At 39.8% G+C, this 23,928-nt stretch overlaps 1 protein-coding gene across 5 annotated transcripts in view; it reads left to right on the top strand.

Annotated features, from left to right (window-relative positions):
* LOC126161968 (myoneurin-like) overlaps positions 1–23,928 on the top strand; it is a 76,205-nt gene that overhangs the window by 8,032 nt on the left and 44,245 nt on the right. The window contains exon 2 of one of the 5 annotated variants that reach the window (XM_049918155.1): positions 23,781–23,886. The exons of 3 other annotated variants lie outside the window; for them this stretch is intronic. The gene's annotated coding sequence lies outside the window, so the exon portion shown is untranslated. Of the gene's footprint in view, positions 1–18,274; positions 18,497–23,780; positions 23,887–23,928 lie in introns of all 5 variants that reach the window. One more of the 5 variants, XM_049918156.1, reaches the window with a different exon arrangement.

Here is a 23,928-nt window from a genome sequence, read left to right as displayed (position 1 = left end):
CTGCGCAGCATTTGTGCACCGCCGCCGTCAGTGTCAGCCAGTTTGCCGTGGTATACGGAGCTCCATCGCAGTCTTTAACACTGGTAGCGTGCCGCGACAGCGTGGACGTGAACCGTATGTGCAGTTGACGGACTTTGAGCGAGGGCGTATAGTGGGCATGCGGGAGGCCGGGTGGACGTACCGCCGAATTGCTCAACACGTGGGGCGTGAGGTCTCCACAGTACATCGATGTTGTCGCCAGTGGTCGGCGGAAGGTGCACGTGCCCGTCGACCTGGGACCGGACCGCAGCGACGCACGGATGCACGCCAAGACCGTAGGATTCTACGCAGTGTCGTAGGGGACCGCACCGCCACTTCCCAGCAAATTAGGGACACTGTTGCTCCTGGGGTATCGGCGAGGACCATTCGCAACCGTCTCCATGAAGCTGGGCTACGGTCCTGCACACCGTTAGGCCGTCTTCCGCTCACGCCCCAACATCGTGCAGCCCGCCTCCAGTGGTGTCGCGACAGGCGTGAATGGAGGGACGAATGGAGACGTGTCGTCTTCAGCGATGAGAGTCGCTTCTGCCTTGGTGCCAATGATGGTCGTATGCGTGTTTGGCGCCGTGCAGGTGAGCGCCACAATCAGGACTGCATACGACCGAGGCACTCAGGGCCAACACCCGGCATCATGGTGTGGGGAGCGATCTCCTACACTGGCCGTACACCACTGGTGATCGTCGAGGGGACACTGAATAGTGCACGGTACATCCAAACCGTCATCGAACCCATCGTTCTACCATTCCTAGACCGGCAAGGGAACTTGCTGTTCCAACAGGACAATGCACGTCCGCATGTATCCCGTGCCACCCAACGTGCTCTAGAAGGTGTAAGTCAACTACCCTGGCCAGCAAGATCTCCGGATCTGTCCCCCATTGAGCATGTTTGGGACTGGATGAAGCGTCGTCTCACGCGGTCTGCACGTCCAGCACGAACGCTGGTCCAACTGAGGCGCCAGGTGGAAATAGCAAGGCAAGCCATTCCACAGGACTACATCCAGCATCTCTATGATCGTCTCCATGGGAGAATAGCAGCCTGCATTGCTGCGAAAGGTGGATATACACTGTACTAGTGCCAACATTGTGCATGCTCTGTTGCCTGTGTCTATGTGCCTGTGGTTCTGTCAGTGTGATCATGTGATGTATCTGACCCCAGGAATGTGTCAATAAAGTTTACCCTTCCTGGGACAATGAATTCACGGTGTTCTTATTTCAATTTCCAGGAGTGTATATAAATTTTCTTTGCATACAGTGTCCCGTCTTTCAGTGTCACACAAATTTTTATTTTTAAAGGCGATCACTTAAGACTATTTCCTTGGGTTCGCCCCTCAAATTTCTCCCTCATATCACAAAATTGTCGTCTGATGTAGTACAAACTGTAAAAATAAATTCCTTTTAAAGCACAGTTTCGTATATAATTTATATTCAAAACCTTACGTTTGTGTCACAGAACAAATCCTACATTGAGAATACTTTACACAAGTTTAAGGGAAGAAATGCTTCCGATAATTATTACAGTATTTAAAGAACATCAAAATATGAACAGGCTGAAATGAACAAACAGTACATGAGACTATGTTAACCAATTCAACTGTAAAAAGCTAAGGAGCATATTATTAGCAAAATGAGAAATATGCAAAAGTGAAATGCCAAAATGAGCACTTCTCAGTAAATCAAAACAATCAGAATGGCTGAAAGAGAGCACAGTAACATTAGCCATAAACGAATAAGAGGTAAGCAACTAAGCAAATGAGAGAATAGGCAAAAATGGGATGCCAACAAAATGAGAGCTGTCCGAACTCCGTCGGCACTTATATACGGTTGCGCTCGTGGCGGCACCTTGCGGCTCGTACACAACACGCGCGCCTGTGATCGCAATGCACTCTTAGCGCTAGCGGCGGCGTCTAGCGGCCCATACGCAAGTTGTGCGATTGCTGTCCCAGGTCGACTCTTAATCTATGATGTTACACAGTTATTAGGTCTTTTTCCCATTCCACTCATTTACGGAGCACAGGAAGAATGATTGTGTAAATGTTTCTGTGTGCTCTGTTTTAAGTTTGTTCGAAACACTTTCAAAGTTTGTTTTCAAGGGATACTTTGCATCTATCTTCCAAGTGTCCTACACTTCATGTCTTTCAGTGTCTTCTTGGTTGTCTCTGTTGGATCAAACAAACCTGTGACCAATTGTGCTGCACATCTCTGTATCCTTACAATATCCCCTGTTCTGTTTCATATGGTACCTACACACTTGAGCATTTAAAAGGCAGACATCTCATTAAACAGTAGTGGATACTGGGTTTGATGAATCAAGAGCTGCTAAGTGAACAAAGATCATGACTTGATGTCATGAATCAGAAGGATTTGGTGGAAAACCTATGAGAGAAACTCCAACCTTGTGATGTGGTGCACTCTTAGAGGATGCGGGAGTGTAAAGACAAAACAATCATTACTGAGAAGCCCTGAGTCACCTGCCTCACTTGAGTTTAATTAGGCTTTTTCTGTGTGAATTTCAGTGGGGCTATATATGCCATTCACTGATTTACATCTACATGACTAATCTGCAGTTTACGCTATTTACCTGGCAGTTTGTTCACCAAACCACATTCAGACTGTTTCTGTACTGTTCCACTCTCGAACATTGCATGGGAAAAATGAACACTTATCGTTCTGTACAAGTTCCGATTTATTTTGTTATTATCATTTCTCCCTCTGTATGTTTGTATCAATTAAATATTTTTGCAGAGGAGAAAGTTGGTGATGGAAATTTCATGAAAATATTTCACTAGAACAAAGAATGCCTTTGTTTTAATGATTGTCATCCCAACTCGCTTATCATATTCATGACACTCTCTCTCTTATTTTGTGATAACACAAAGTGAGCTGCCCTTCTTTGGACTTTTTCGATGATGTCTGTCATTCCTTTCAGGTATGTATCCCATATTACACAACAACACACGATCAGAGGGCAGACAAGTGTAGTGTAGGCAGTCTCTTCATTACACCTGTTGCATCTTCTAAGTGGTCTATCAATAAAACACAGTCTTTGGTTTGCCTATCCTACAACATTAAGTATGTGATCATACCAATTTTAGTTGTTTGCAATTGTAATTCCAGCCTTTAGATTTGTGTGATTTATTGTGTAACTGAAATTTAATGGGTTCCTTGTAGTACTCCTGTGAGTGGCCTCACACTTTCGCTTATTTAGAGTCAATTGCCATTTTTTACACCATGCAGACATGCCTTTACTAAGTGCCTGTCATTTTACAGTTGGCTCTGATCTTCTAATGACTTTACTAGATGGTAATGACAGCTCGTCTGCAAACAATCTAATAGGGTTACTCAGATTGTCTCCTAATTTGTTTATATAGTTTAGGAGCAATGAAGCGGCTATAGCACTTCCTTGGGGAACACCAGGTGACACTTCTGTTTTACTTGATGACTTTTTATTTATTACTGTGAACTGTGTTCTTTCTGACGCTAAGTTGTGAATCCAGTTGCACAACTGAGACTATCCTCTATAGGCTTGCAATTTGATTAGAAGTCTCTTGTAAGGAATGGTGTCTGAGATGGTGTCATAAGCCTTCTGGAAATCTAGAAATATGGAATCAGTTCGAAATCTCCTGTTGAGAGCACACATTACTTTGTGTGAATAAAGAATTAGTTGTTTTTAACAAGAATGATATTTTCTGAATATGTGCTGACTGTATTGTTAGACCATTTTCTTCGACTTAATTCATTATGTTGGAAAACGGTATATGTTCCAAAATTCTGCTGCATGTAATGTCTGTGATACGTGTCTGCAATTCATTGGATTACTCCTATTTCCTTTCTTGAGAATTGGCGCGACCTGTGCAACTATACAGATTTTTATGTATAAATCTTATATGTGATTTCTATATGATTGGTCAGTATGGAATGATTGCATCAGCATACTCTGAAAGAGACCTAATTGGAATGCAATCTGGACTAGAAGACTTGCCTTTATTAAGTAATTTAAGCTGCTTTACTACACCAAAGGTATCTACTTAAAAGTTACTCATTTCATCATACAGATTCTAGTGATTATGTTTAACTGCAATGGAACAGCTGCATTAAAACAGTAATAAAGGCTGAGTATTATGTCGTCATGGTTAAAATTTATTGACACTAAGAGAAAGTAATAATAATATAATACGCATTGTTACTTAGAACATAGTTATCATTACCATGAGAGAGAAGTGTATGTTACACATCTGCTCTGGTACTCCGTAAATCTCTGTATGGCCTGTGGAAGGAAGTACACATGTACCAGTATCCTTTTTCCCATTTCCTATACCTGTTATGGAATATGTGGTAGCAGAGTGTTTCTTAGTGAGATATATGCATACTTGGAAATGTAGTAATATGTTCATTGACAGTGGGAATGTTAAGAGTAAATCTTTCTCTAATGCAAATCGTCTTTCTACTTTTTGTAATCACCTTCCTTTTGAAATTCAAAACTATTTCAGCAAACATCCACTAAATTGTTATGCAGTAGTAATCCCAGAAGAGTGTGTTTAAAGTAAATGTCTAATGTATGTGACAAAACGGCCTTGCTGTGCTGGTGCTGCAAATGGCTGAAAGGAAGGGGAAACTACAGCCGTAATTTTTCCCGAGGGCATGCAGCTTTACTGTATGATTAAATGATGATGGTGTCCTCTTGGGTAAAATATTCTGGAGGTAAAATAGTCCCCCATTCGGATCTCCGGGCGGGGACTACTCAAGAGGACGTCATTATCAGGAGAAAGAAAACTGGCATTATACGGATCGGAACGTGGAATGTCAGATCCCTTAATCGGGCAGGTAGGTTAGAAAATTTAAAAAGGGAAATGGATAGGTTAAAGTTAGATATAGTGGGAATTAGTGAAGTTCGGTGGCAGCAGGAACAAGACTTTTGGTCAGGTGAATACAAGGTTATAAATACAAAATCAAATAGGGGTAATGCAGGAGACGGTTTAATAATGAATAAAAAAATAGGAGTGTGGGTAAGCTACTACAAACAGCATAGTGAACACATTATTGTGGCCAAGATAGACACGAAGCCCACACCTACTACAGTAGTACAAGTTTATATGCCAACTAGCTCTGCAGATGATGAAGAAATTGATGAAATATATGATGAGATAAAAGAAATTATTCAGGTAGTGAAGGGAGACAAAAATTTAATAGTCATGGGTGACTGGAATTCAATAGTAGGAAAAGGGAGGGAAGGAAACATAGTAGGTGAATATGGATTGGGGGTAAGAAATGAAAGAGGAAGCCGTCTGGTAGAATTTTGCGCAGAGCATAACCTAATCATAGCTAACACTTGGTTCAAGAATCATAAAAGAAGGTTGTATACATGGAAGAAGCCTGGAGATACTGGAAGGTCTCAGATAGATTATATAATGGTAAGACAAAGATTCAGGAAACAGGTTTTAAACTGTAAGACATTTCCAGGGGCAGATGTGGACTCTGACCACAATCTATTGGTTATGAACTGTAGATTAAAACTGAAGAAAGTGCAAAAAGGTGGGAATTTAAGGAGATGGGACCTGGATAAACTGAAAGAACCAGAGGTTGTACAGAGTTTCAGGGAGAGCATAAGGGAACAATTGACAGGAATGGGGGAAAAAATACAGTAGAAGAAGAATGGATACCTTTGAGGAATGAAATAGTGAAGGCAGCAGAGGGTCAAGTAGGTAAAAAGACGAGGGCTAGTAGAAATCCTTGGGTAACAGAAGAGATACTGAATTTAATTGATGAAAGGAGAAAATAAAAATTGCAGTAAGTGAAGCAGGAAAAAAGGAATACAAATGTCTCAAAAATGAGATCGACAGGAAGTGCAAAATGGCTAAGCAGGGATGGCTAGAGGACAAATGTAAGGATGTAGAGGCTTATCTCACTAGGGGTAAGATAGATACTGCCTACAGGAAAATTAAAGAGACCTTTGGAGAAAAGAGAACCATTTGCATGAATGTCAAGAGCTCAGATGGAAACCCAGTTCTAGGCAAAGAAGGGAAAGCAGAAAGGTGGAAGGAGTATATAGAGGGTCTATACAGGGGCAATGATCTTGAGGACAATATTATGGAAATGGAAGAGAAGGTAGATGAAGATGAAATAGGAGATATGATACTGCGTGAAGAGTTTGACAGAGCACTGAAAGAAGACCTAAGTTGAAACAAGGCACCAGGAGTAGACAACATTCCATTAGAACTACTGACAGCCTTGGAAAAGCCAGTCATGACAAAACTATACCATCTGGTGAGCAAGATGTATGAGACAGGCGAAATTCCCTCAGACTTCAAGAAAAATATAGTAATTCCAATCCCAAAGAAAGCAGGTGTTGACAGATGTGAAAATTACCGAACAATCAGTTTAATAAGTCACAGCTGCAAAATACTAACGCAAATTCTTTACAGACGAATGGAAAAACTGGTAGAAGGCGACCTCGGGAAAGATCAGTTTGGATTCTGTAGAAATGTCGGAAAACGTGAGGCAATACTGACCCTACGACTTATCTTAGAAGAAAGATTAAGGAAAGGCAAACTTACGTTTCTACCATTTGTAGACTTAGAGAAAGCTTTTGACATTGTTGACTGGAATACTCTCTTTCAAATTCTGAAGGTGGCAGGGGTAAAATACAGGGACTGAAAGGCTATTTACAATTTGTACAGAAAGCAGATGGCAGTTATAAGAGTCGAGGGACATGAAAGGGAAGCAGTGGTTGGGAAGGGAGTGAGACAGCGTTGTAGCCTCTCCCTGATGCTATTCAATCCGTGTATTGAGCAAGCAGTAAAGGAAACAAAAGAAAAGTTTGGAGTAGGTATTAAAATCCGTGGAGAAGAAATAAAAACTTTAAGGTTCGCCAATGACATTGTAATTCTGTCAGAGACAGCAAAGGACTTGGATGAGCAGTTGAACGGAATGGACATGGTCTTGAAAGGAGGGTATAAGATGAACATCAACAAAAGCAAAACAAGGATAATGGAATGCAGTCGAATTAAGTCGGGTGATGCTGAGGGAATTAGATTAGGAAATGAGACACTTAAAATAGTAAAGGAGTTTTGCTATTTGAGGAGCAAAATACCTGATGATGGTCAAAGCAGAGAGGATATAAAATGTAGACTGGCAATGGCAAGGAAAGCGTTTCTGAAGAAGAGAAATTTATTAACATTGAGTATTGATTTAAGTGTCAGGAAGTCATTTCTGAAAGTATTTGTATGGAAGTGAAACATGGACGATAAATAGTTTAGACAAGAAGAGAATGTGGTGCTACAGAAGAACGCTGAAGATTAGATTGGTAGATCACATAACTAATGAGGAGGTATTGAATAGAATTGGGGAGAAGAGGAGTTTGAGGCACAACTTGACCAGAAGAAGGGATCGGTTGGTAGGACATGTTCTGAGGCATCAAGGGATCACCAATTTAGTACTGGAGGGCAGCGTGGAGGATAAAAACCGTAGAGGGAGCGCAAGAGATGAATACACTAAGCAGATTCAGAAGGATGTAGGCTGCAGTAGGTACTGGGAGATGAAGCAGCTTGCACAGGATAGAGTAGCATGGAGAGCTGCATCAAACCAGTCTCAGGACTGAAGACCACACCAGCAACAACATGTGACATGTTGTTGATTGACATTAATGATCTCATAGGGCAATAGAAAATAAAGAAGTGATGGAAGAACCATGTTGAGAAAAGTGATAGTGGAACTGTAAAGTACAGCATTGTTCATATGCACAATTGATTCCCAATGCTACCAGAATACATCAAGAAGTGATGGAAAAACAGTGTTGAGAAAAGTGATTGTGGAACAATGAAGTACAGCATCATTCAGGCACACAATTAGTTCCCAATGCTACCAGAATACATCACGTAAGGATTTGTTAATCTTAAAGTACAATCCTGCATTCCTAACTTCTTGCACAACTAGAAATACAAGTGTTGTTGCCATATCACTTGGGTATGTAAAAGTATCTCAATTTGCTGCAAGTATGGTGAATCGTAAAATGAAGATGGAATGGAATACATATAACCTCTGCCTTTTGTTGACTGCTTAGATAAATGTATAGTGTGTAGAAGAGACTTATAGTTCCATGCTGTAGAATGCAGAATATAAGAACTAATAATTTCAAATTGACTGCAATATATAATGGTGGAGAAGCACCAAGAGTTGCTAATTTTCTCGTCTGTTGCTTCTGTTATCACGAAGTCAGCACGCTAAATTGATCAGCACAGACAGATTCTTCCAAAACCATTTCTCGCCATGCTGATGCTGCTCAGTGAAAAGCTGGTGAAGAGCTAAGCAGCCATGTGGCATTGAGGTTCTGTTATTAGAAAGAGCAGTCACCTGAAGGAAGCCACAAAAATTAATTGGTAGCAGGACTAGTTGGATACTATGCAATCAACAACTCATGCTTGAACTTATAGATAATTAGGGCTTGGTAGATCACGTGAAGTGATGCTAATGTATTCACATCAAAATCTCTTAGCTAGCTTAAAAGATTATCAGTATTGTTGCAGTGAAAGTTATTGGTCTATCATGAGGGATAGGAGGTTACAATGTTCAAGTGAAGACAAGTCAGAGAGAACATCCCATCGTCAGAATTTACAATTCGAATAATTAAAGAAAGATAGTGACAGGAATTTATATGTGTGTGGAGCTCACTAATACCAATTTTTTGGGATATGAAAGCATCATATTGACAACACTGACATTATACAGGCTGAAACAATATATTACATTGGTCTTATCAACAAAACTAAATTGCACAAAATGTTTTGTACCTACCTCACGTTTTACACAGTTTTTTTGTGTGTACTTTTTCAGTACCATTTTTGACCACTTCCGGTCACTATATACAGACTGCTGTGTACTGAAGGTAAAAGAAAACCCTTCATTGTCAATGTAATTCAGTACCTCCAATTACGAATGGGACAATTTGGCTTGCATATACTGCTCATTCTGACAACTTGTCTCATTGGCTTAGTTCAAGCTTATACTGTGTGTACGTTGTCACTTCATGATAAGAAGGACTTATTGATATGTGAAGCTGTTTACTGATTTGGTATATGTCACAGCAACATAATTTGAACATTCAGCTGCTTTCATCAGATGCAAAACATTGAAAATATGCCTTGTAGTGGTTGCCCACTGTCTAAGCCACCAGCCAATAATTGCTACCTACAGATTATAGCTGAGAGGTGCCTCAAGTAGCATACAAAAGAACTGTGTGCTCCAGTTCTGGAAGCCAGTGGGAGGGCTCTGTAGATGCATATAGTATGCAAGTCTTAAAACGATCAGTCTGTCCTTAGGCATCCACTATGAATAGCGGTACAAGCCCTCCAGCAGTGTGGTGCATGAAAAAAGGATGAACAAGGGAACATTTGGAATGGATCCTGTACAGTGGCATCAGGTTGTATTCGTTGACAAGTGTAGAATTTGTGTGACACTTGATCATTGTAGAAGTATGTGTGGATGGCCAGTGCAAGGGTTCATTTATATATTAAGTTACTTCATTGTGATCTTCAGCTCAGATTAGTCTGCGAACCCTTGATTTGTTGAATATTCTTATTATCTGTAGAACAACTTAATTTTTTCTAAAAACCAGAACTTGGCAATTATGATCTTTTGAGGCTTTAAATACAACGCATATAAGATGACGAGTATCTTGTTGTAGGAGACCTTCTGGATAACAAATAAGAAGTGTTTTTTCAAAACAAACACACACACACACACACACACACACACACACACACACACACACACACACACACACACACACACAGACTGGTGCAGAAGACTCTTTGCTGACCTTGATTGCTTTACCTGTCAGGGCTCCAATCCAAAAACACCTTCAACTCTCTTGGAACAGCATGGAGACCATGCAAAATACCTCATGCAAATAATAAAATACACAAAATAGTACTTATCCCCTAATAAGTTTTCTTACATAAAATTAAAACTTTATATTCTGAATGATTATTCTGGATAACAAAAATACATAAATTCTACTGATAAAGCTTGTTCATTTATATTCAAAGTTAATATGAGATTTCATTTCCACTCAATGAACTTATTTATTTTTGAACTTTGGCTACAAAATATCTATCAGGAAAATCTTGTATGCTCACACCAGGTACCTGCAGTCTCATACGTTCAGGAGAAATATGGAATTTGGTATTTTTGGCCTGTATCATATACAGTTGTCGAGAGTGTCTCATCGCTGTTGAGGGTAATTTGCAGGCAGTACAGTATAGAGACAGACAGGGCTGGTGGTCTGGTGACAAAGTGTGTGCATGGAAAACTGAAGCTTGTGAAGTCGGATCATGTTCAGACTGTGGAAAATTTCAGTCCACCTTTAACCTAGACTTCATATGTCAGTGATTTGCCAGAAATGACACATGTTTTGAATTTCACATTAAACTGTAGGTGCTGTTTACCCATAGGAATACTGGGGTAAATTAGGCAAGTATCAGGTGGCATTTAATTTAAAGACTTACAGCAAGCAATTGAGCCACTGTGGTTATCATCATCATCATCTTCTTCATCATCATCATCATCATCATCATCATCATCATCATCATTTTCTTCTTCTTCATGATCAAAACATCTCGCATCCAATTGTCTAGCCCTACGGTTAATGTTTTGATGTTGAGTTCATCTTTCAAGATGGCAATGGATGAGCACACTGTGCCCACCTCATGAACACCTTCCCCCAGGAGGGAGCTATCAACTTAGTGAAAGCACCTGCATACGCAGTTGACATGAAACTACGAAGGTAATCCCAAAAGTAAGGTCTCCTATTTTTTTTATATAATTAGTTAGACCTGTTTATTTCTACAATGGTTTACATCCGTTTACAGCTTGAACATTTAGGTATTTTTCGACAAAATCACCATTTCTGTCGATGCATTTTTGTAGATACTGTTGTAGTTTTTATATGCCCATGTCATACCAGCTCGCCACCATGCTGTTCAGAAAGTTATGAACCTCATCTTTCACCTCGTTGTTGGAGCTGAATCGCTGGGACCACAATTAACGCTGACAGGTACTGTGAGACTCTGAAAAAACTCAAACGGGCAATTCAGAACTGGAGAAGAGGAATGTTGAGCAAGGCCGTACACATTCTCCATGACAACGCTCGCTCACACATGGCTCGGAAAACCATTGCTCTCCTGGAACGGTTTCAGCGGAACTTAATCACCCACCCACCCTATAGTCCTGACTTAGTATCCAGCGACTATATTACTGTTCCCTAGATTAAAAGAACATTTCGCCGGAAAGCGATTCAGTCCCAACAACTAGGAGAAAGAAGAGGTTCATAACTTTCTGAACAGCATGGCGGCGAGCTGGTATGACATGGGCATACAAAAACAGCCACAGCGTCTAAAAAAAATGCATCGACAGAAATGGTGATTATGTTGCAAAATAGCTAGATGTTCAAGCAGTAAACTTATGTAAACCATTGTAGAAATAAACAGGTCTAAGTAATTATATAAAAAAAAAGTAGGAGACCTTACTTTTGGGATTACCTTCATAGTTTCATGTCAACTGCGTATGCAGGTGCTTTCACTAAGTTGATAGCTCCCTCCTGGGGGAAGGTGTTCATGAGGTGGGCACAGTGTGCTCATCCATTGCCATCTTGAAAGATGAACTCAACATCAAAACATTAACTGTAGGGCTAGACAATTGGATGCAAGATGTTTTGATCATGAAGAAGAAGAAAAAAATGATGATGATGATGATAACCACAGTGGCTCAGTTGCTTGCTGTAAGTCTTTAAATTAAATGCCACCTGATACTTGCCTAATTAACCCCAGTATTCCTACGGGGTAAACAGCACCTACAGTTTAATGTGAAATTCAAGCCATGTGTCGTTTCTGGCAAATCACTGACATATGAAGTCTAGGTTAAAGGTGGACTGAAATTTTCCACACTCTGAACATGATTCGACCTCACAAGCTTCAGTTTTCCATGCACACACTTTGTCACCAGACCACCAGCCCTGTCTGTCTCTATATTATACTGCCCACAAATTAACCTCAACAGCGATGAGTCACTCTCCACAACTGTATATGAGACTGGCCGAAAATACCAAATTCCATATTTCTCCTGAACGTATGAGACTGCAGGTACCTGGTGTGAGCATACAAGAAAGTTATGATGAACCTCTTCTTTCACCTCGTCATTGGAGCTGAATCGCTGGGACCACAATTAACGCTGACAGGTACTGTGAGACTCTGAAAAAACTCAAACGGGCAATTCAGAACCGAAGAAGAGGAATGTTGAGCAAGGGCGTACGCATTCTCCATGACAACGCTCGCCCACACATGGCTCGGAAAACCATTGCTCTCCTGGAACGGTTTCAGCGGAACTTAATCACCCACACACCCTATAGTCCTGACTTAGTATCCAGTGACTATATTACTGTTCCCTAGATTAAAAGAACATTTCGCCGGAAAGCGATTCAGTCCCAACAACTAGGAGAAAGAAGAGGTTCATAACTTTCTGAACAGCATGGCGGCGAGCTGGTATGACATGGGCATACAAAAACAGCCACAGCATCTAAAAAAATGCATTGACAGAAATGATGATTATGTTGCAAAATAGCTAGATGTTCAAGCTGTAAACTTATGTAAACCATTGTAGAAATAAACAGGTCTATGTACTTATAAAAAATAGGAGACTTTACTTTTGGGATTACCCTCTTAATTGAGCATGCTTGGGACCAGCTGAAACATGCAGTGTGCTGTTGCACGTACCCTCCTCATCGACAGAATGACCTCAGTAGTACAGCATTGAAGAATGGGCCATGTTTCAACAACAATGTGTTGATAATATTGTGAGCAGCATGCCTAGGGCAATCGAAACATGTTACATGCATGTGGTGGAGCAACATGATACTGAGATACTGAATACTAGCCAACAGCACGTTTTATTTCACAGTTGTGCATTTTTGTAGAGACTGCATTAAGTTTGGTTATTGTTTTATTTTTATTTCACAGTAAAGTTATTTTTTTGGTTTCATAGGTAGGCTTATTCTTTCATTCGTTGCTGTCCTTGAAGGTTTGCAAGTACGCAGAGGCTACTTTTTTTAGCTGCTTAGTTAGGATTCAGCCTCCCATTGCAGCAAAGCGACAATAAAACAAAGTTAGGATTTTATTTCCAACGGTCTGACACTGTAAACAAAGTACTTTGTAGTAAGCAAATTCATTACACCGTATGAGACAAGGGTAACCTGTCATGTTCTTTTAATATTTATAGATTAAAAAAAATGGCTTCTCAAACCAGGTAAGAACCATAAATCACTAGCTAACTATTACAGTATTACTATTAGTTGCTACCCAGAGGAGAACTAATGAATAATGTCCTTTCCAAAATTGAAAGGTCTCTTAGTTTCTTCCATCATGGTTTCTGGAGAAATGTGAATCCTGATAACTGGCCCTACTGGAGGCAGTTATATAACAGGATTTGCTATGCAGATAGTACCTTTTAATTGTTTTATTCAGCATAAAGTTTATGATATTACAAAGAAGCATAGAATCTTCAAACATCTCGAAAAATATGTTCCCAGATGACCCTCTTCATACAGCTCTTTCTGTCTAAGCATTTTTTTCCAGTTTTACAGTGGGCATGTGCTGCCCAGCCAGTTAGAATACCTCTATACACACACACACACACACACACACACACACACACACACACAGAGAGAGAGAGAGAGAGAGAGAGAGAGAGAGAGAGAGAGAGAATGGAGCAGTGCCATATCTGTAGCAATCAGTAAGCCATACATGCGTCCTGGGTAATTCCAAATTCTGAGTGCTGTCGGTAGCTAAGTCTTATTGGCTGATTTTGTATTTGGCAATCCCAGATTTTTTGAGCAGAACACTGGTACGTGCTACTCATCAGCTGTAAACCATTAACTCTTTTGTGTGATTGAATATTCACAATGGGTCATGGCGGTGGAACATTGTGTGTCACAATGAATGGGAGCATGATTTAACCATCAAATTATGTTGGCCTACCTCTTTTTTTATTTTTTCAAGTTGTATTACATGCTGATGGTAGTAGAATGCTGTTGTGGTACAGTTGTTAGCTGGCAGCCTTTGGGGCACCTGCTGCAGACCAGGTATAGAAGGCATATTCAAGTTCTGTCTAGATTGATTATTACTATACATCCCTAGTTAATCGTGGGATTGCCATGGCATGTAATTCTACATATAACAAAAAAATCCAACAGGATCGGATCAAGGAGCAATAAACCCACTCAACAAAAAGGGCTTCCAATTACTCAAGGCAAACTTCACCTCAGAAAAGAATGCTGATGAGTAGCTGGATGCATAACATGACTCAATTGTATTCTTAATTGTTAAGAAAAAGGAAGGTGGTTATGAAAATGTGTCACCTTGCTATAGCAAGGAGGGCTGCAGTGTTCAAGTACATTAAAATATGTCAAGCTCTTGAGAAATGGCACACTGCTAGTATAAACAGCCATTTCTAGCTGAACATATAGAGAAAAGAAAAGTGTTTTGTGAGTACATGATTGTGACCAAATTGTACTACACCTTCAATTCTAGCAAGGGTGTCTTGTCATGGGAAGATTTAATGCATATATATTTTAAGGGAAATGTTGACATGAATAGAAATAAAGCACATTGTGAAGTTAGTAAATGAACGGTGAGCTTGAAAAGATAACAATGTTTGTTCTGACGATGTTTCTCCAGGCAAGGTTCATTTGCCCAAAAGTGAGACGAGTTTTTCCTAATGGAGTGCACTGGTCTCAAGTGTCGCTATTATGGACACAGTTTGCCATGGATGTGCAATGTAGTAAAATGTGACCAAGCTGCTCATGAAGATAGTAATCTTTGTTCTGTTCCTCTATTCTGTGTGAAGTGCAAAGGTACCTGTACTTTTTCAACCCTTATTTGGGTGAAAGCAAAATTCTGGAAATGAAAGTAATGAGGAGAATATCGTTTCCATAAACTACATAAAAAGTTTGACTCATGAACCATCAACCTTTGTAATGCCATTTGCTTCAGTGGCCAAAACGACAGTTTAGAAAAGGGATTTTTAACACATCTACTACTAACTGAAGCTGCCACAAGCACCTTCACATGCAAGTACACTTGCAGTGATGAAGTTGCCATGGATACAGATGATTGTGATGATGATGATGATGATGATGATGATTTGTGGCCGAGGGCACTAAAGAGCAAGGTCATCAGTGCCCTGCCATGGATACATTTATTTTCCTCACATGACCAGCAAAGCTCACAGAAAAAGCTGCAAAATCCTCTATTGAGGCACAACTATCAAAATTGAGCAGTTTGTCCACAGTGATAGAAGTTATCTCCAGTGATTGAGAAAGGCATAGTGAAGAGGTTGAGAACAGAAAGAAATAACTCAAAGCCGTCTGTCTATCCATCCATGCTGTTTGTGTAGTGAAGAACCTGATGAAGAGGAAACTACAAATAATATAGAAATTCAGAGCTGCTGAAGAGAACTAACAAGTCTCACCATAAGACACCAAACATTTCCACCCCTTCAAGATAGGGGGAAAGATTGAGTGAGACGATGTTGTGGATAGCACACTTAACTCGCATTTGGAAGCATGGTTATTGTAATAGCCAGTCTGTACACTCCTATAAAATTTTCATTGCTTTAGAAAACTCGGGCAAATGCAGCGATAGTTCCTTCAAGAACACCAATTTTATTCTGTGCCCTTCTCCCAAGTGAAGCTGGTGCTCTGTGGTGTTAATACCTAGGCAAAGGAAATAAAAACCTCACTGATAAGATGTCTGCTATGTTAAAGTGGAATTTAAAATGGTTCAGGATACATGTGGAAGAAGTTAGCCTGATAGGATAGGTCAAATCTTTGTGCTTGCATTTACAAGCAACAAATTTTACATTATATGTAGCCCTGTGCTAAGGGGTTGTATCCACCATAGGAAGGACAGCCGCACTGGAGAGAGAGCTGAAGGAGAGAGAACTGAAAGAGGAGGAGCCATCTTCGTATGTAATGTATACAGCTTGTCAACTTCAACCTACAAGTAGTTACTATTACAGCATTTGTGCGTGCAGCATAGAGTAATTGTACGTTTCCTCTACCTGCCTCAGTATATCATATGACCAAGAGTCTCTCTAATATTATTACAGAACTCTGCAGCCGTTCCTCATTTCTCCACACGACATACTCTGTGACTTTTCCACTATCTGCATCTAGGGTTGAGTTGTTGAGCATCGCTTGGCTGGAGAAGAACTGTGTCATCTGAATATGTGACAGAACACGCAGTTCAGCTCCGCAGGGTTCCAGTGATTGATCTTTTGTTATGGTTTCCATGTTTTGTACAATTTGCTCTGCGGGAAGTGGTCAGTGATCTACTCTCCAGCTACCATTTACTATCGGGACACCTCTGCTAGACAGAGCAATTCTTGAAACACTGTCACCAGTGTGGCTGCTCAGCAATACAAACTGGGTGTATAGCCAGCTGGTGTATTTCAATGTAGAGATCGTTCAGAAATGTGATATTGTCACCAGTATGGAAAAGTTTTCAAGACAACTACGAAGACATCCTGTACCCTGCTGGAGTGAAAAGTGCTGCTCCACAATCAGGGACAGGCACTTGGCATTGTGGAGGCATCATTTGAGAATCTCACAGTCTTCCTGGAAGTGAGAGCAAAATGCCCTCATATGATAAAATGAAGCAAAAGGAGAATGTGCAGGAATTCCTGAATTCCATATCACATTCTAATAACCCAACAATTGTATCAGAGACCATCAATTTCTGTTTATCTTTTATCAATTTCTGTTTATCTTATTGATATTTCTTAAGTTCCTTATGTGTTCTATAGTTACATTGATAACTGTCTCTTCTTTTAATTGGTTTGTGTATCACTCTCCATGTCTCATACCTCCTGATGTAGCCTTGTCTAGTACTAATTTTATTTTATTTTATTAGTTTTGTTTATTAATAGAAACTGTTATGTAGGCATGCTATTCCTATTTTGTGTTAGAGGTTTTCCTGTCTACTCCATTGTTATTTATGCACTGTTCAATTTTTACTTTTTCATTGCATTACCACGACACTGTCAAAGATGTTACTTACTGTATGTTTCTACTTCAGTCTAGATGTGTTACTTCTTGTCCAATGTTGTTTGCAAACATTGTAACTTCTTTGGTGATAATACTCAGTAAATGTCTGAAGATGGCCTTGTAAGCCGAAAAAGGTTAACAATAAAAGTAATATTGTAGAACAAAAGCAAACTGGTGCTTTTCATTTATTATAATGTTGTTCTACCAAGAACAGACAGAAGATTCTGTTAACCATCAAGAAGATTTCAGATGAAGATACCTGGTGGAGAAACTAAAAGTTTCTTACTTTTAAATGTTAACTGGCAGTTGATTCTCCTGTAAATGAATTGTAGTCAGATAATTTTTATTTTGATACAAAGAATTCAGTATGAAACAACGGAAAGTCCAGAATGGAATAACAATACGGAAGGATAGATTGATAATCACCACATAGAGGAAACATTGAGTTGCAGACTGGCACAATGAAGAAGATTGCCAAACATATAAGATTTCAGACAAAAAAGACCTTATTCCAAAATAGAAAAAGAACACACACACAAGCACAACTTGCGCACGTGTGGCCATGTCTCCAGTTGTGTGGCCCAGACAAATTTTTCATTGTGCTTGTCTGCGATTCAGTGTCTCCTCCATGTGGTAAGTAGCAATCTATCTTTTTCATATTATTGTTAAAAAAATTCAGTATGAATTTTTTTCTAGCCTGATCCATTCCATGCCTTATCTTAATTTAGTCTTATGATATTCTGAAGAAGATGAGCAGTCACCAGAAGTGGTAACAGTTTTATTTTTTGTATTGTTCTCACTCAAAATTCACACTTAACAATACAAAAAAAAAAGAAAAAAGAAAAAAAAAAAGAAAAAAAAAACAACCTGCTGAGACATGGAAACAAGAATTTTATGATGGGTGGATGCTAATGAATTTACTTATTTAATGATATAGCTACTCATTTAATTTGTTTTCATGAGTATAGTAATGTTTTTATATTCTGTTATTGATTTTCCAGACAGGTAAACTTGTCGAAATGTTGCAACTTTTTGATGAGCTTACCTGAATCGAAACTCAAGAAGTCAATATCAGACATGTATTTCTTTAGCTGGAAATAAGTATCACTTGATAAAATGAAAGGACATTGGACAATATACTTTGCAGTCACATGGGCTGAGCTAAGTGGTGGGTAATGGAAAATAGATGCAGTGCTTCAAGAGCCATGTTAGAATGCTATGAAATCAGAGTGAGACCTTCATGACATATTTAAATGAAGCCAAAGACCTGTTGATATACAACACTGGAAGTGTGAACAGAGCAGGAGGAGGAGCATTCAGTGAATTCAAGAGTAAAAATCTTATCTACTGCTCTGATAAACATTCCAAGGTATATTTAGTTTTACATAATTAGTAAATTGATAAAAATCATTTTTTCCAATTGGTGTGAAAACAGAGGACAACAAAGAATGTAGAAGTACTTAAATATGTCATCCCCATTTTTTCACTAAGAATGATCATACTATGGTTCCTCCTTCTGATTATTAAATATATACCAAAATCGAAATAACAGGTATTGAGATCAATATTCTCAGCAGAGATGCTGAGTCGCAGATAGGAACAACAAAAAGATTTTCACACTTAAAGCTTTCGGCCAATGGCCTTTGTCAACAACACACACACACACACACACACACACACACACACACACACACACTCTCTCTCTCTCTCTCTCTCTCTCTCACACACACACACACACACACACACACACACACACACACACACACAGCAGCACCAGTGCATGATGGGAATGGTGATTGGCTGGGGGAAGGAGGAAGCTGGGGTGGGGAGGGGGAGGGATAGTGTGGTGGGGATGGTGGACAGTGAAGTGCTGCAGGTTCAGCAGTGGGCATTGGAGAGATGAGGAGGGGAGGAGGGGGGCAGAAGTAGCGGACAAGGAGAGAAATAGAGAGAAATAAATAAAAAATATTGTTTTCTTTTCTTTTTTTTATTTATTTCTCTCCTCTTCCTCTACTTCCCACCCCCTCCCCACCTCTCCTCTGCCTGTCGCCCAACCTACAGCACTTCACTGTCTGCCATCCCTGCCATACTATCCCTCCCCCTCCCCACCCCAGCCTCCTCCTTTCCTCCACCCAATCGCTACTCCCATCATGCACTGGTGCTGCTGCTCGCAGTGTGGTTTCAGTTGCCTGAGACTGCAGTCACGTGTGTGAGTTGCATTTGCGTGAGAGTGTGTGTGTGTACGTGTGTGTTCCTATTGTTGACAAAGGCCATTGGCCGAAAGCTTTAAGTGAAAATCTTTGTGTTGTGCCTATCTGCAACTCAGCATCTCTGCTACATGGGGAGTAGCAACTTTCCTTCTCAGAATATTGTTACATTCCATCCTGGATTTACCATTGTTCGTTAGGTATTGAGTTCAGTGATTATGAAATGGTAACAACTAAAATTACCCAAGAGAGGAAAAGCCACTGTATCTAATAGGATACCTGTTTGGTTCAACGTAGATTATTTGCAATAACTGGCTCTTTTTCTGGTATGTGTTTGTCATAGGTTACTGGAGGCACTCAAAGTTGTTAAAAAAAGTCAGTGGCCATTTTCAACAAGAATTGTCAGATAAATGCGTGTAACTATAACTCTATATTGCTGACTCTGTTATAGGATTCTGGAACACGTTTCATTCTAGCTTATTACGCCTTTTTGATGACCAAACATCTCCTCTGCAGTAAGCACCATGGTTTCCAGAAACACCTGTGTGGTAAAATTTATATTGCTTTGTTCATACATGACACTGGAGAGGCAAAAATGTACCTAGCTCAGGTTGATGGCCTGTTACTTGGCGTGCGAAAGTGTGTAGTACTGTTCCACACTCGTGAGTAATAAACAAAATATTATCTTGTGGAATATTTTCTGAGATTTTTGTCTGGATTAAAAACCTCTTAGCAAATATAAATCAATGGATATGAAAGGAGGTTCATCAGTACTGGTGGTGGTGGTGGTGGTGGTGGTGGTGGTGGAGGTGGTGGTGGTGGGGGGAGGGGGGAGGGAGGCTGTTACTGGATAATTTCTGCATATACATTAAAATGGTGATGTGGATAGCATCAAAAGCTCATAAAGGCTGCTTATGGATGATGCTGTTGTATATAGGAAAGCCACAACACCAATAATTTGAAGGGAAATGCAGGAAGACCTGCTAGAGTATTGTTGGCTGGTGTGGGGTCGGAAAGTTGAATCTCAAAATCAACATCTGTAATTTATTGTTTGATTGTATGGATATGTAATTCAACCACAAAGAAGGCTTGTTATATCATTCTCATTCAACCAATTTGGCAACTGCTTTTCATTCTGGAACCCTAACCAGGTAATTCAGCAATATACTTCATCAAGGAGTAATTTAGTAACAGCAAAAATATTAAATCTTTCTGGTGATTAAAACTGTGGCTGGACTGAAACTCAAACTCTGGACCTTTGTATTTTGTGGGCAAGTGCTGTGCTGACAGCTACCCGAGTGCGACTCGTTACTGGTCCTCACTGCTTTAGTTCCACCAGTACCTCATCTCCTACTTTCCAGACTTCACGGAAGTTCTCTTGTTAATCTTGCTAGACTGGCACGCCTGGAACACAGGATAGTGAGGAGATGTGGCTTAGCCAAAGTCTGGGAATGTTTCCACTATGATATATCAGTGCATATAATGCTGCAGAGTGAAAATCACATTCTGGAAACATGTCCAGCCTGTGGCTAAGCTATGTCTCTGCAATATCCTGTGTTCCAGAAGTGCCAGCCTTTCAAGTTTTCCAGGAGAGCTTCTGTGAAGTATGGAAAGTAGGAGATGAGATACTGATGTAAGTAAAGGTGTGAGGATGGGTCATGAGTTGTGTATGGGTATCTCAGTCAGTGAAGCACTTACCGTGAAAGACAAAGGTCCAAAGTTTGAGTCTCAGTCTGGCACACAGTGCCAGGAAATTTCACATCAGTGCACGCTCTGCTGCAGAGTGGAAATATCATTCTGCGAAAGTTTTGTAGATAGCCTCATCCAACTGCAGTGGTAAAAGCTATAGGAGAGGCAGGGACGGACATACCATTATAATTCAGAGAGCGTATGTCCTAAGAAGACAGGAAGAGACAAACAGGTAATTCCTTTCTTCCACATATATCTCTTGAAATGATGGTAAAATCAGAGGTCACATGGAGGAATAGAGGTCATATGGAGGTATAGACAGTTGTTCCTCTTAGGCATGATTATCTAATGGAATAGGAAACAGACAGGTATATATCGAACAAGGTGACACAGTGGTTAGCGCACTGGACTCACATTTGGGAGGATGATGGTTCAATCCCACATCCGGCCATCCTGATTTAGGTTTTCCATGATTTGCCTAAGACGTCCCAGGCAAATGCCGGGATGGTTCCTTTGAAAGGGCATGGCCGACTTCCTTCCCCGTCCTTCCCTAATCTGATGAGACCAGTGACCTCGCAGTTCTGTTTCTTCCCGCAAATAACCCCCCCCCCCCCCTCCCAGACAGGTATGCAGAAAGTTATGGAAACTGCTATAAAGCTTAATTACATTCAGTGCTATCTGTTTAATTTTATGGAAGTTTCTTCTATACCAAATAATTTACTGTTTGTACAACTGTGTGGGGATTACTAAGTGTGAACCCACTGAAATAAAAATGAACATTCCAAGAGACAGGGTGTTGTTAAGTCGGAGCTAAAAATGTTTCATGGCATTAAAGAGGTCTTCAGATAGAGATGTGTACTGTAATTACTGAAATTAAACAATAATATTAGAAGAATTTTGTTTGGAAGAGTATAAGGGGTAGTCATATTTTTTAATCATCGACTAAAAAAGTAATTAAGTTTTTGTTTATTGGCAAGTATATGTCTGCAGCCCTGGTACACACTGAAATCTCTGTTCCACAGTATCATAACATGATATGCTGCCAGAACAGAGAGATGCAGCGTGCTGATAAAGTGAAGATGGGCTGTCTCATTTGATTATGGCTCCTCTAGTGTCGTGCTGTGGTACTGTGGTTCAGGGATTTCAGTGTGTACCAGAACTGCTGATATATACCTACACACAGATGTGAAATTAATTACATAAATATTATTTTTTGTAGTGGTAATTAATCCTTTATGACTGATCTTCTTATGAGTGTATCACTCATCGATGAAAGGTATGTGTCAGCTAGGAATGACTGTCAGCAGAAAGATAGTGCAAAAAATATCAAATTTTCTCCATTTTCAGGGCGAGAGTGAATCTGTATCTATGGGGTGATAATGATTGATCAAAAATACAGTTCCATTATTTGATAAAATAGGTTTTGATATTTCAGCAGACCACTGTTAAGTGACAAGAGTTGAAGACAGTAAGTTGGGAGCTGATCAGATATATGATGGATATGGCAATAACCTTCTACAAGTTTGCAGTTAGAAATGACCTACAGCTATGGGATGATAGATATACTCGGAGTATAATGTGAACAATACATTAATGTAATTGTTCATATTAAAACTGAAAATACATAAATGGGAACACCATTTCTAACCTGTACATAAGCCAAAGACAGATACTGAAATAGAGAGTGTACAAGGGCATGTGAAAAGTAATGATTAGAAATTTTTTATTCTGTTCTCAATATCAGTTGAGGTATTACATCTCATGTATATTAATTGATTGACTTTCCCACTATGCTGACACAAGCTGCAATCCTCTGCTGTTAGAGGACTCCAAAGTGTAGGGTGTAACATGGTGATGTGTAACATAACTGTGTCAGTGTATGAGAAACAGTTGGCTGTGATTGAGTTTCTGAAAGCACGAAATCGAAGAGTTCATCCACACATGGAGCACCCTCTCTTTTAGCATGACACTGCTAGACCATCCACGAGTACTCTGATTTCTGCAACAGTCTGACATCTTGGGTTCACTGTCATCAGTCATCGTCGGTACAGTACCAACTTGCCTCATTCAATTTTCATCTGTTTGTAAAACTTAAAGGATGCCTTTGAGGACTTCACTTTGATACTGATGAATTGGTGCAATCAGATGTAAGATTGTGGCTCCATCAATAAAGTCAAATGTTCTACCGTAATGGTATCAACAAGCTGTTCTCTTGTTGGGAGAAATGTGTTCGTTGCCAAGGTGACTATGTTGAGAAATAAACATGTATACATGAAGAATAAAGATGTAGAATGTCAAGAAAGTTTCTTTTATTTAAAAAAGCTTTAAGAGTTTTCATATAAAAAATTCAGAGGCATTGCTTTTCAGCACACCCTTGTATTTAAAGCAACTGAGCATTAATCAGTTTCATAAATGGTGATTAAAAACAAATGTGAGTGGGGCCGGAATAGGACAATAAGTACTGAAATGTACTGCACGTAAAGTGAGAAACTAATCCCAGGCTTAATAGAATTTTCATATTTTAGAATAAGTAAATACCCCAAAGTTTTTTTCATAACATCTTCATTGGGTGCTTTTAACCAGGCCGGAGCAAACATCTATTCCAAAGAAAAAAAGCACTTTGCAACAGATTCATTAAATACAGCTGATGTAGAAGAGTTTCAAATTGCAAGCTGCATTGTTCACTTGTGGGCTTTAAATTATTTTGAATCTCTAAAACTTCATTCAGTTGACAAAAAACTGCTTTTACATTTACAGATATTTTTATGCTTGTGTACAAGAGGTTACATCAGTTTCATTGCTATTTGTCAAGCATACTTTACGGCTTTTTTCAACAACACATATCACCCATCATCATTTACAGGTGAGTGAATGAATGGCTTCAGAATATGTTTTGAGACCTCAA

This window comes from Schistocerca cancellata, chromosome 2 (assembly GCF_023864275.1).
Source record: "Schistocerca cancellata isolate TAMUIC-IGC-003103 chromosome 2, iqSchCanc2.1, whole genome shotgun sequence".
NCBI lineage: Eukaryota > Metazoa > Arthropoda > Insecta > Orthoptera > Acrididae > Schistocerca > Schistocerca cancellata.
Note: the sequence above shows the minus strand (reverse complement) of the source record. Positions and strands in the feature narration are given on the sequence as shown.